The sequence below is a fragment of the Triticum dicoccoides genome, chromosome 4B, assembly GCF_002162155.2.
Source record: "Triticum dicoccoides isolate Atlit2015 ecotype Zavitan chromosome 4B, WEW_v2.0, whole genome shotgun sequence".
Taxonomy (NCBI): Eukaryota; Viridiplantae; Streptophyta; class Magnoliopsida; order Poales; family Poaceae; genus Triticum; species Triticum dicoccoides.
The window spans coordinates 256,074,024-256,088,686 of record NC_041387.1 but is presented as its reverse complement, the minus strand read 5'-3'; positions in this window follow the sequence as shown (position 1 = coordinate 256,088,686).

Sequence of the window (14,663 nt, the reverse complement as noted above, 5' to 3'; positions counted from 1 at the left end):
AAACACTCACAAACGTGGTTTGTATCTCTCTCACTCACACACGTAGGTGGGGGACGTGCAAGAAGAGAAGAGGAGCATGCACGACGCACGTACTCCCGTCTCTTTCCCAACCACACCCGCGCGGGTACATGGTGGAGCTCATTTCTGTACGAAAAGGCAGCCCACGTGGTAATTTGGCACGTGTACTAGTTGTCCACTTGGTGGAGGGAGGATTGAGGGAGTCCTGGACTAGGGGGTGTCCGGATAGCCTAACTATCATCATCGGCCGGACTCCAAGACTATGAAGATACAAGATTGAAGACTTCGTCCCGTGTCCGGGTGGGACTTTCCTTGGCATGGAAGGCAAGCTTGGCAATACGGATATGTAGATCTCCTACCATTGTAACCGACTCTGTGTAACCCTAGCCCTCTTCGGTGTCTATATAAACCGGATGGCTTTAGTCCATAGGACGAACAACAATTATACCATTGGCTAGCTTCTAGGGTTTAGCCTCCTTGATCTCGTGGTAGATCTACTCTTCTAATACCCACATCATCAATATCATTCGAGTAGGACGTAGGGTTTTACCTCCATCAAGAGGGCCCGAACCTGGGTAAAACATCGTGTCCCTTGTCTCCTGTTACCATCCGCCTAGACGCACAGTTCGGGACCCCCTACCCGAGATCCGCCTGTTTTGACACCGACATTGGTGCTTTCATTGAGAGTTCCTCTGTGTCGTCACCGATAGGCTCGATGGCTTCTTTGATCATCACCAACGATGCAGTCCAGGGTGAGACCTTTCTCCCCGGACAGATCTTCGTATTCAGCGGCTTTGCACTGTGGGCCAATCCGCTTGCCCATCTGGAGCAGATCGAAAGCTACGCCCCTGGCCGTCAGGTCAGATTTGGAAGTTTGAACTTCACGGCTGACATCCGCGGAGACTTGATCTTCGATGGATTTGAGCCACAGCCGAGCGCACCGCACTGTCACGATGGGCATGATTTAGCTCTGTAGCCGGACAATGCCCTGGAGGCCGCACACGAGTCCGCTCTGATCCTCAATTCGGAGCCGGCTGTGCAGATCGAGGATGGTGGCTAGACACCGCCTTGGGGGCTGCAACCTCTACGGCGATAGAGCCGAACACTGACCTTGTCCCTCATGAAGCTCGTGACTCCTCGCCGGACTCCGAACCTCCCGCGCCCCCTCCAATTGAATCCGATTGGGCACCGATCATGGAGTTCACCGCTGCGGACATCTTTCAACACTCACCTTTTGGCGACATCTTGAGTTCGCTAAAGTATCTCTCATTATCAGGAGAGCCCTGGCCGGACTGCGGTTAGGACGGTTGGGATGCGGACGACGAAGAAATTCAAAGCCCACCCACCACCCATGAAGAGGGCTAGGGTTTAACCATTCCTAGCCTACTTAATCAGGCAGGAACTCCCTGAAGACCAAAATGAGGCCCGCTGCATAGTTCGGCGATCTAAAGCCTACAAGGTCCATGAGGGAGAACTTTATAAGAAAAGCACAACCGGAGTCCTTCAAAGGTGTATCTCCGAAGAGGAAGGGCGAAATCTCCTGGCTGAAATCCACGCCGGACTCGGCGGGCACCACGCTGTAGCCCGGGCCCTTGTAGGCAAGGCCTTCCGTACAAGATTTTATTGGCCGACAGCCCGGGCAGATGCTCAGGACTTAGTCCAACGATGCGTCGGTTGCCAGCTCTTTGCTAATCAAAGCCACAGGCCACCCACCGCCCTCAAAACTATACCCATCACCTGGCCGTTCGCGGTCTGGGGGCTTGACATGGTTGGACCCCCTAAAGGGGGAACCCACAAGAAAAAATACTTATTGGTCATGGTGGACAAATTCACCAAATGGATAGAGGCCAAGCCGGTTAAAACGGCAGAATCCGGACCTGTGATAGACTTCATATCCGGGGTAGCACACCGTTTCGGCGTCCCCCACAGCATCATCATTGATAACGGCACGAATTTCACGGCCGACGAGGTTAAACTCTGGTGCAAAAACATGGGCATCAAGCTCGACTACGCTTCAGTCTATCACCCTCAAACTAACGGTCAAGTGGAATGGGCAAATGGTCTAATCATGAGCGGCATTAAACCCAGATTAGTGCGGTCCCTCACGGAATCTAACACGCACTGAGTAGAGGAGCTAGACTCCGTACTCTGGGGGCTGCAGACAACGCCAAACCGCACTACCGGATTCACACCATTTTTATGGTATACGGTGCTGAGGCAGTTTTGCCCAGCGACATACTTCATGACTCACCTCGCGTGCGCATGTACGAAGAAAGAGAAGCCGAGTTGGATCGGCGGGATAGTTTGGAGGCCTTAGAGGAGGAGCGCAACGTGGCAAAATCCCGTTCCGCATTCTATCAGCAGCAGGCTCGAAGATATCAAAGCGGAGAAGTACGGGCTAAAACTTACAATGTTGGCGACCTAGTTCTACGCCTGCCGGACAAGAAAAAGGACAAACTTAAACCCAAATGGGAAGGTCCTTTCATCATCGACCAAGTCCTTACCGGAGGTGCATACTGTCTATGCAACACATCTAACAACCGACTCGAGCCAAACCCATGGAACACAGCCCGTCTCCAAAGATTCTACGCCTAGCGCCGGACTCAGAGTTCGTCTCCTTCCTCCGTCCACCTTTCATATTTTTTCGCTGTCTTTATTTTCCCTCCTTTTTCCTCCCTCTTTCAGTGCAAGCCTCTTGAGGGCTGATCTGCGCTTTGTTCGCACTCACTTGATGTGCTACTCGCACTCGTTATACCTGGGGGCTTCTTTCACAAAAGCTTATCTATACAGGCTTCATGCCCAACACATGTGTCATACTTCCGCATGTACCTTTTACTCACCATTATATGCATCGATATGACTTAAGTCTTGGCCAAGCTGGGTTGCCTGGCTCCTGTTCCCCTACGTTCCCGATTGTTTGGCTAGGAGGTAAAGGGAGCACCTCTGCGATTGTTACTGCCGGATCAGCTGGATGTGTACCTCAGACTGGGTGAAGCCGAAAGCTAGTGTTCTTAAGGGAATATTCGGTCGGTGGCCTGACAGATGATTTATTACTTATTTATTTCTCTGCCCCCATTTTTTTCCTGCTCTTTTCACAGTCTGGACATGCACTTTAGGGCATGCCTCCCAGGGAAAGGAACCCCTAACGGAACTATTCTCCCTGGAAGATGTTTCTTACTAACCATGTAATATAACATAGCTAGTTGGGCACTTGTCTGATAAAGCACTTATGACCCCTACGCCTTGTCTCCATGCATACCCCGGTTTTTGTATAACCGTCAGGGTATTCGGACACACTCCGGACTGTTGGGTCCCGAGGTTGAAGCGAAAAGGTCCGCAAAGACAAACGATCTATAATCCGGCTAGAAGGCATTTTACATGTCATTTTAAATTACATTGTCAAACTGACTGATTGTACTCCTAACAGGCTGTATAATTTACAATCCCGTTGGCAATATTTCGCGGCCAACTCTACTTGGCCGTACATCAGGCTCACAGGGATCTCCTTCCCATCGGGCCCCACAGGTCCGACCTCGGCCATGTGGTTTGGATCAGCCCTCGTGCACCGCGTCTTCACCATGGCCCAGGCCTCCCTGGCGCCTTGACGGTAGGCTGATATCTTCCACAAACGGAAACGCTGCCGTACTCCCTGAAGCTTCTCATCAAGCCCTCCAAGACCCTCAGGTAGGGAGATGGAAGGCCATAAGGCCTGAACGACGCCGCTCATCGCCTGCCGAACATGTTCGTGCAGTTGCAGCAGCTCGGGAAGAGGGTCTCCCGTGGAACCAGGCATCTCCTCCGCCGGACGACCCGTGAGCACACCTACAGACACATTTCTGCCAATCGACTTCCTCGCCGAACTCTTCTTTTCAAAAGAGTTTGCTCAAGCACTTACTGTAAATGCCGCGACGAAGCCGTCGATTCTCCTTTACGGAGTTAGACAGCTGGACCCGAACACCTTTTAGTTCTTCGCCCAGCTAGGTGTTGGCATCTTGGAGTTTGTTCCTCTCCTGCTGCACCCTTGTAGGCACCTTCTCGCTGGCCTTAAGCTGGCGCAGCAGATGTTGCTTGTCCGGATCTAGTCCGGCACCCTCTGCAATATTATTGTCAGATTATACACAAACGCCGCACTTCATAAACTACTTCTCTTTTCGAAATATGAATTACCAGAGGGGGTCCCTGTGGCTCCCCGGGCAGCGGCTAGTGCGGCCTCAAGTTGGGCCTTGCATTCTTGAAGCTCCTGGGACAGGTGGGTATTCTTCTCCGTAAGATCCTGCATAACAAATGATCCTTAAATTAGTTAGTTTAACTATTTTAAGTCTCGGGGGCTACTGGCATATATAACCATTAAAATTCCTCACCCGTATGTCTTTTACATACTGCTCCGTGGCTCTGGTTAAACCATCTTGAGCAGCACAGAGGTGCGCGTCTCCCGCATTAAAGGCATTCAACGCCTCTGGGGGGAAACACGCGTTCCAAAGAACTGTCCGGCGGCGCCTGTGATTCATGGCGCTCTCCACCTCAGACCTGGTGGCGGACAACCTGTCGGCATCCTCTGTTGGAGGAGCATCCGGCTCGCGCCTTGCGCTCGCCTCCCCCTCCGGACCAGGCGTTGGAGCCTGGCTGGCGGAGGCTTGGTTGGCAACCTCTCCGGGCTCAGTCCGGCGAGCGCTCTTTCTCCTGGAAGAATCATGAGCATTAATGTACCTCCCAGGAGTCTTTCCCTTAAAGGACAAGGGTGCGCCATACCTCTGCGGCGACGTTTCGATTCGCGCCGCACTCCTCTTCTGCCTGTTGGGCCGCACTGACCCTGGTTGATCAGTCATCGCAGGCTCGGCTTCCCGCCATAAAGGCACCTCCTGCGAAGCACCGTTGGTACACGGTGGTCAGAAATAAGCATTACAAAAGTAACGGTGTCAGGACTTCGGTCGTACTCACCTGAGAAGCCAGAGATAAACCGGGGTAGTCAGCCGTAATGGCGACTAGAGAATTATCTATGCTGAGATGGTGGAACACCCCGTCAATCAGTTCCACCATTATGTCCGGATCCTCTCCGGAGGCCGGATCAAGGGATCTTCCCGGATCCTCGGGTAGTGGAGTCGGGCTTTCCATGCCCTCCACATACTGGCGCAGTTCCTGCGTCGAAATTATAAAGTAAGACACTTATCTTTGAAAGCACGGACCGGATACATAAACGTCCGCTTACCCACCTCTGAGGGTTATTCATGGAGAATCCATTTAATGGACTCGTGTGGAGGAAGTCCTCCTTCTCCCCCTTGTACAAGCCGGATAGGATCTTCACCAGATCGGCGGCTGATCCCGGCCCCTTGCGGCCATCACGGGTGGTGTCATTCTCCCCGTTGAAATCCCACATGGGGTGGCCCCTATATTGAAGTGGCTGCACCCGTCGCATAATGCATATGGCCATGACTCCAATCATGGTCAGTCTGGAATGGGCCAGTAACCTTATCCGGCCCATCAGATATCGGACGCTCCTATCATCTTCCCGTTGAGGGCTCCGCGGGCGCCAACTCAGGCGTTTCTTCAGAGGAATGTAGCTAAACTCCGGGAGGCCGATCCGAACTGGATCCGGCAGCGGGCGTCTTCCATATAGAACCACTCCGAAGGCTAGTCTTTGGACGCCATCTCCGGGGTTCCGGATAGATATCCGGTCCCGGCGATGCGCCATATTTCGGCTCCGCCCACTTGATATATCGACCCCTCATGAGAACGGGGTACGAGGCAAAACAATCTCTTCCACAGTGCAAAATGGGGCTCGATGCCCAAGAACAACTCGCAAAGAGCTACAAAGCCCGCGATATGCAAAATGGAGGCAGGTGTGAGGTGGTGAAGTTGGAGTCCATAGAACTCCAGGAGCCCCCGGAGAAACGGATGTATGGGAAATCCGAGTCCCCTTATTAGGTAGGGGACGAAGCATATCCGCTCTCCTTTGCAGCGATTGGGGACGCTCTCCACCTGCTTCCCACCCTTGTAGGTGGCCAGTCCGGCTCGAACCGGAACCATAAAGGCTGGGGGAAGGTATCCCTCTGCTTGGAGCGTCACTAACTCGCTATGCGGGACTGAGCATCTCCTCCAGTCTCCTGGCTGAGGACTCAGAGCGCGAGAAGAGGAGCCGCGTCGACTGTCCATGTTGGAATGGATTTTTGTCAAATGCGCTTCAATGAGTACATGCAGGAGGAGGATGGTGTGATTCGGATCTGGATCCCCGCCTCTCTTATAGGCGGCTTATTCGTGCAGCTAGGGGGGTAAAATGTAAAAATACCCTGGCTTTTCGCATTCATACAACACGTGGAAGAGGGCCGTTATTGGGCGTGGAAGCCAAGGAGCGCAACATTTATGAAGAAACCGGACACTATTTGGCAAACACTTGGAACATGGAGGGGAACCCGCCTTGCAAATGCCGAAGACAATGTACGCGCCGGACTCATCGTCATTGAAGCCTGGTTCGGGGGCTACTGAGGGAGTCCTGCACCAGGGGGTGTCCGGATAGCCGAACTATCATCATCGGCCGGACTCCAGGACTAAGAAGATACAAGATTGAAGACTTCGTCCCGTGTCTGGATGGGACTTTCCTTGGCGTGGAAGGCAAGCTTGGCAATACGGATATGGAGATCTCCTACCATTGTAACCGACTCTGTGTAACCCTATCCCTCTCCGGTGTCTATATAAACCGGATGGCTTTAGTCCATAGGACGAACAACAATCATACCATAGGCTAGCTTCTAGGGTTTAGCCTCCTTGATCTCGTGGTAGATCTACTCTTGTAATACCCACATCATCAATATCAATCGAGCAGGACGTAGGGTTTTACCTCCATCAAGAGGGCCCGAACCTGGGTAAAACATCGTGTCCCTTGTCTCTTGTTACCATCCGCCTAAACGCACAGCTCGAGACCCCCTACCCGAGATCCGCCGGTTTTGACACCGACAAGGATCATCTACCACGGGTGAACAAACAAATTGTGACTTGACGCGTTATGTTAAAAAAGAGGCAAACCATGTGGGGTCTACCTTAGAGGCAAGGCTCTATACACTGGAGTACTTTTGATGTGTCACGTCAACTTGCAGAACGAGGAGAAGCTTGCTTAGTACACCGTCTCCCCCGCCCACGGGCGTGCTGCCTCGCAGGATGAGGTGAAGCTTGCTTAGTACTGTACGCCTTACGCCCGCTCCCTCGCCCACGTGCGCTGTGGCTCGCAGGACAAGGAGAAAAATTTACTACTCCCTCCGTTTACTCCTCGTACCTACTACCTTGGTTATAGAGATTATCATATTGTTTGGAATATATATGTCCTTTAGTAGATTTCAATATGAACTACTAGTACATACTCCAAACACTGATGTATATAGACGTATTTTAGAGTGTAGATTCACTCATTTTGCTCCGTATGTAGTCCATATTGAGGTCCTGTTTGGTTCATAAGTCCTAGGACTTTTTCTAGTCCCAACTAGGAAGTCCCTACTCCTTAAAAAGCCCCTCCCTGTTTGTTTTCAGGGACTAAAAAGTCCCTAGTCCCACCCTAGAGGTTATTGAATGACCATGTTACCCATAGTATACCGAAAATAACAACCAAACAACACCAGGGGGCGGCGGGCAATGGGTGCAGGGAGGGGCATTGTTGGAAAAGTCCCAAAAAAGACTCTCCTTGAGAGTCTTATTCAAAAGCATGTTTTAGTCCCTAGTAGTCCCTCCTGTTTGGTTAAGAAGTCTCTAAGAGGGACTTTTTCTAGTCCCTACACTAAAAAGTCCCTGGAAACAAACACCCCCTAAAACGGACGTAATAGTATGCACTCTCCCTCGCCCCTCGACTCTCACCCACGTGGTGGACGTGCAGCAATTCATTCAGTCTCATATAGCCAGAACGATATATACTGCAGTACCATTATTGCTCGACTTCCCGAAGCGGCAAAGGGCCAATTGCAAGGTTAATATTTTGGAGATGCAAAGCGCAAGGTTATAGGAGAACGAGTAGTAGGTGCCGCGTCATTTATATATAAAGTTTTTTTTCTTTAGTGGAACGTACACAATATGATAGGTTCATATGGAGAGAAAAGGAAACCGCTCCACTATATACATAGTCAGGACGGGCTAGCCTACACGGTTGCTTGCTGGGGTTGCTCTCTTCACACCCTCTCACACAAAATGACTGTGGCCACATCTCTAACATCCCGGCGGATCACGTCCACTGGGGGAAGGGGTGGATGCTTAGTGTAGATGCGGTCACCATCGCCGACGGTGAAAACACACTATCGGCATGTCCCGATCAGGGGTCCCTGCCATTCTCTCTCACAAATCCGGTGAGGTTGCCTCCGTCCCTTGCTCAATGCCGCATCGTGGGCAGTTGCCGCCTCCCGCCGCCCTCCACAAAGGTTGAGCTACATCCCGACATCCCTCGGGTACAACTCCCTTTACTGCTGGCTTGCACCACTGCTCCAGCTACCCACATCACTCCATGTGGATATTTCTCTACTTCTTTGCCCCGCACATACCTCTATTGGCTTCTATGTACTGTATTTGTGATGAGTTCATGTCTCATCAACTAGTCCCAGTAATCTTATTGTAATCACGCTTCTTGAATTTCTTTGCCACAGGGATGCTCATCTCGATTTTGGTGAAACTGCACAAAATGATCCGATGGTCAAAAGGTTGCAAACTTCATTTCTTAGGAAGCTCGAACGTTGCCAGCAAATTGAAGCTTGGTTAGGGTTTACGGTTCAAGGGCTAGGGACTGCATGGATCGATTTTTTCTTTAGTTGCCTCTGTTCCAAAATAAGTGTCAACTTTAGTAGTAGTACAACTTTGTACTAATCTTTGCATAAAGTTCAGACACTTATTTTGGAACGGAGGGAGTACATATTTGCTATGATCTGTCAATCATTGAGATGCAATGGCATGCATGTTAGCCTCCTTTGTATGTGATGAAATGTTGCAATGGGAAACCTTGGACGCAAGACACATGTAACAGAAGCTGGAAGCTTCATAGCATTGGACAAATTTATCTCACTGATAAATTACAGTGCATACTATACTAGTACTTCCTCCATTCCTAAATATAAGTCTTTGTAGAGATTTCACCATGAACCACATGCAGATGTATATAGATGCATTTTAAGTTTAGATTCATTCATTTTGTTCCGTATGTAGTCCACCTAGTCGAATCACTGCAAAGACTTACCTACTATATCTTAATAGCTAGCCCCCACTACTAGGAATTATCTATCCTCTCCTTGAGCCACATCATCAAATTAATGTAGCCGTTAGATGAACTAAATCAGTCCATAATAGTTGTCTGATCTAGACATTGAGAGGCTCCGCACTAAGCCACATGCAAGAATGCAGAAATACCGTGGCATGCATGTGAGTGGGTTTTAAATCACATCAACATGTCTGCATGCAAGCATGCACCTGTAGTATGCATGGAAGTGAGCTTTTAAGTCCCATTAACATGTCAAAAATAAAAATATAATCCCATAATGCAGTAGGAGTTGGCTGATCTTTTTTCCTTACGTGGGATGATTTAAATGATGATGGGAGTGTTTTTAGTTTGGCTACCACATTTGTCATGTGGTTATAGAGTTTTTTTTAGTTCTATGAAATCGATAATTTTACGTAGGAAGATATACGGTTGTTCCGCAGCAACGCACGGGGACTCATCTAGTATTTAGGAATGCATGGAGTACTATGTAAAGAGTTAGATGTCACATGGTGTCCAAAAAATATGGTGATAGTGTAAGGTGGGCCATGTAATCACTAAGCCTACATGTTTTCACTGCTCTTGCACTCCTCCGCTGTAAGAATGGAGAAAATTGTAATCTAGTAGTACCTCCTTTCGCCGAAAGCGTGGGACATCCAGTAGTCCTACCACCTCAGTAATAAAGTGTCGCGACCGGTTTTCCGGGTATTAATTTCCAGAAAATGGCCCTTGTGCTCATCAACCCCAACTTGATATAGAAATTCCAAGCAAAATACAAAATATGCAGTACAAGACCATTCTGGTCTGTGAGTACAACAAATGGTTTCTAGTGGTTGAAGGAGGAAGCGATTTGTGGATCATCAGCGTCTATGGGACTCCATTTCCCATAGGAACAGCTGACCAGGTTAACTCCTATCTTCGCGAGGCTGCTATCACCATTGAGTAGGTTCCGAGGCTGTCATCACGGTCGCTCCTCTCCGCGCAAGAAATCTGGCCAAGGCAATAGCCAGGGACAAGCTAGTGAGTACTTTTGAATGTACTCACAAACATTATGAACACGGGTATAATATAGCAACGATAATTATGTTCTGAAATATTTTATGATCATGACGTCAATCACAAAAAAAAATCTCTGATGCACGCAATCAGGTTATTTATGGATATGCAATAACATAGTAATAATAAAATGCACCGATCGGGTGTCTGGAGCGACGCCTCGAAAAGTTAGTAAACAAAGAGAAATGCCTCAGTCGGGCGTCTGAGCGACACCACATAAAGGGCTTATAAAATAAATAACAAGCATGACACAGTCGGGCGTCTCAGCAACACCACATAAAGGGCTAATAAAATAAATAAATAACAAGCATGCCATAGTCGGGCGTCTCAGCGACACCACATAAAGGGCTTATAAGGTAAATAAATGACAAGCATGCCACGGTCGGGCGTCTCAGCGACACCACATAAAGGGCTTATAAGGTAAATAAATGACAAGCATGCCACAGTCGGGCGTCCCAGCGACACCACATAAAGGGCTTATAAGGTAAATAAATGACAAGCATGCCACAGTCGGGTGTCTCAGCGACACCACATAAAGGGCTTATAAATAATCACAGTGGATATCCAGGAGGTAGAACCATCCCAGGGATACTCGATAATTCCAATAATATAATGGGTTAGTCCACAACAAATAATAATCATGATCATCACAAGTCTGAAGTCGTGATCCCAGTTCTGGTTTAACAGTTTCTCCACCGAAGACCGACACTAAGACCGACACTTGACCCATCCCAGACTGTAGTCCTTAACCATGGACACGGCTATTCGAATAGGTTTAATCTCTGCAGAGGATCTACTCTTTACCCACGAGTAACGGATTCCTTTAGTCCATCGGGACTAATTCCGTCTATGGTCTTTTAATTGAAAACACACCTGACCTGCACACACCAGCTTAACTCACAGGTGTCTGGAATCACCCACGACACCTGTCAAGCAAAACTCTAAGTGGGGAGGCTACAACATCGCGTAGCATGGGATCAAATTTATATCGCGCGCTCTAAGGGGTGGCCTCCCCTCTCAGTCCCAACCAGAAAGACCCATGCCCCCGGACCTGGTGGCCTTCCTACCAGCTACAATCGGTATCTTCCACCATGGCCTCTCTGTATGGTGTGTGCTAGAAAGGGGTTGACAACTTACTGAACCGTACCCTACCTATGACAGGGACAAGTGGTAGTATGAAACAAGTGTGGGGGTTACCGGAACAAGACTCGATCTATGGTCGACTCAGGAGGTTTAAGTATTTCCTGCATGATATGTGTAACAAAATATTTCAACCAACAGAATCACCACTCATTATACCCTACTATGCCATACCGGACATAACCGTCCCGACGGAGACCGGTGACAAGCTCACGCCTACCCAAGGCAGAGGCTTTCCCGGATTCTTTTCCGGCATGCATCCAAAGCACATGAGGATGATTGCCATCACAAGTATATTCATTTCCAGCAGCAAGGAAATTGCAAATATGCAATTCAAGTAAATGATCGCGTCTCCACATAAAATAACGCGTTCCGTATTAGGGCGGTGTTATAAGCGTGCCGACTAACACACAAAAATATTATGCCAGGGTTTAGAATGCTTGCCTTCAAGGTGTGGAAAGGCAGGGTGCACTCCAAAACTTTTGAAAGCTTTCTCCTCTCTCCAAAAATCCTATTTAAAAATATTTGGGTCAATATATTGTTTTAAAAACAGTACCAAAAAGTTGTCTGAATTTGTTTGAAATAAATCTGAAAATAAACTAGACAATATTTGAGAGGGGTAGGAAAAAGAACCAATTCATTTGGAGTTATATTTAAAAAGTTATAGGCAGTCAAAGTTGTGGTCAAAATCTATTTTTAAAAATAAACAGAAAAAGAAAAACGTTTCGATTACTGACCACGTCGAAGGCGTATTTTGGATTTACGCCTCCACTTACTCCAGCGTGGACCGTGCGTGGGTCACTGACAGTGGGCCCGCTTGGCCCACTAGTCAGGTTTGACTAGTCGACCTCCCCCTTCTTCCTCTGCCCGAGCGGAGGCGGGACTCTGGCGATGCTCGCCGGTGAATGGCGGCACCGTTCGGGAAACCTAGGCCATCCGCGGGCTCAGGGCATCGAGGCGGTCCTATCGGTGGTCGACTTTCTGGCGGGGACGGAGGGAGTCGCCGGCGGCGAACTTCGTGACGGCCGGTGGCTTCGGTGGCAAAGTGTGTTTGGGGCTACGGTGGCTTTCCGTCGCAGCTGGGGGTCTAGGCGGCTCCGCAAGATGAAGTGGAGTCGTTTGGTGGCGTTGGGAGGGCCAGGGAGGTCCGGGTTGTGACGAACGGAGCCGGGAGGCGGCAGTGGCCGAACTGGCCGGAGTCGGGGAAGACGGCCTCTTCCTCTTCAATTGACGGCAACGGGGGCACTAGGGGGACGGTGTGAGGATGCCCGAGTGCTCAGAGGAGCTCGGAGCTCGTTAAATAGGTGAGTCAAGGCGGTTCCACGGAGGCCAGGATATGTTCACCGGCCTACCGCCTCTCTGCTGAGGCAGGGCATCGTGGCGGCGATGAGAGCTAGAGGACGCGCTTGTGGATGAGTCTGAGTTGCCCCAGGGGCAGGTGGCGAGCAGGAGAGGCTCGGGCAGTGCCGACCTGAGCAGGGGCTGTCGGGCGGCCGTGGCGGCTAGCTCCTGGCTTGCCGGAGACGTGGCGAGGGGCTGCTTGGTGTGTTCTGGTGAGAGGGACAGTGTGTGGCGCGGCTCTGCAGTGTGGGCAAAACCAGGGGCGCGATGCGGCGGCTCGGGCGCGACACGTGCAAAACGCGTGCTCTGCTCGCATCCAGAGCACGCACGGGACGTGCTCGACAAAATGATAGGGCATGCTAGAGGTCTCGGGTGAGGTTGGGGTTTAACAGACCTAGGTTAAAGTCATCTAGAGGCTTAGCGGACAGGTTAGTTTTCCCAGAGGTGCAAGGTCACAGTGCAATGAGAAAAGTCATGTCAAAGTTGTTCATGCACTCAAGGTGTGTGACAAAATGCCACAGGCACGTAGGCAGTTCTTGGAGTGGTCATAATTTCCAGATTAGTGCCTCTTTGGGTGCAAAAGAGAGTGGTAAGGTCATTTGGGCAAAAGAAGAAACTTGCTAGTGCAAGTTTTGCAAATCTTCAGTTTTGGACAGAAAGAACAGGGCATGATTGCAAGTACTAGAATTTCTCCAATGAGTCCAACCTCTTGGACTTAAGGGTTTAGCAGGGAGGACTACAATCAGGAGAAAGATCATGGGTAAAGGAGCAAGTTAGAAGACGGTTGTAGTACAATCCTCAAGTTGGACCAGAATGAAGTTGAGGTTGATTCACTCAAAATTTTCAAAGAACATAACTGGGTTTTTGCATAAAGTTGAATAATCTACTCCTATTAACATCCCATAATTTTTGTAAAAGTTTTAAAGAAATATTTAAATAGGTTGTAGTGTAAAATTGCCCACTGGACCAGATTTGAAAACTTGGTGTAGAACTCAAAATATCCAATGAGTGAAATATATTTTTTCATAAAAGTGATTTAGAAACATCCCATGACATCTCCAAATTTGGTGGAATTTTTAAATAAATTTATCAAAGGGTTGCAGTGCAAATGGAACCCTAAAACTTATGAAAAACCAATTTAGAGAAATAAAGCTCAGGGGAAAAACAATTATATAGATAATACCACTGATAAAAGAATTGTTTTATTTGAGAGGGTAAATGAGTCCAATGAAATTGGGAAGTTTTTCACTTGAGGTAAAAAATCCATAGAAATAAAGGGAAGAATGGTTCTGAAATCAAAAGAAAATCCAGAAAACAAAAGTTCAAGTTTCCTGGCAAGATTTTAATTTGTAAAACAAGGTTAAAATGTTGGGGTGTCACAACACTACCCCCCTTAAGAAAAAATCTCGTCCTCGAGATTTGCTAAGAGCTGTTTTGAAAAACAAATACTCCACGGTTACGTGTTTTTGCAAGCAGTGTATGTGTTCGAGTAGTGGTGGTGCTGCGTGAATAAAAATAATCCATGTCGTGAGAAGATATATGATGCAGCAACTCAAAGAAAATAAATCTCACTTCAGGAATTTTCGCGAGAGAACAATAGTAATATATTAGAGTCAAACCGCAACAGAACTACTCATATTAATAGAAACTAAAAGATTTACTCATCGCGCAAATTCGGGGTACCACGCATAAGTTACAACTTATAAGTAAATGTTGCAATAATAAACATAGCAGCGACGTCTATAATGCAAACGGTTACTGGACGGGGTCCCGAGAAAACGTCTCTGGTACTGGGATGCACTCCTTTTCTATCGGGGAAAGCGGATTGACTAGCCGATGAATGCGTCTCTCTTGGTCGGGCCTCAGTGGTCTGCCGATGGCAATCTGAGGATTC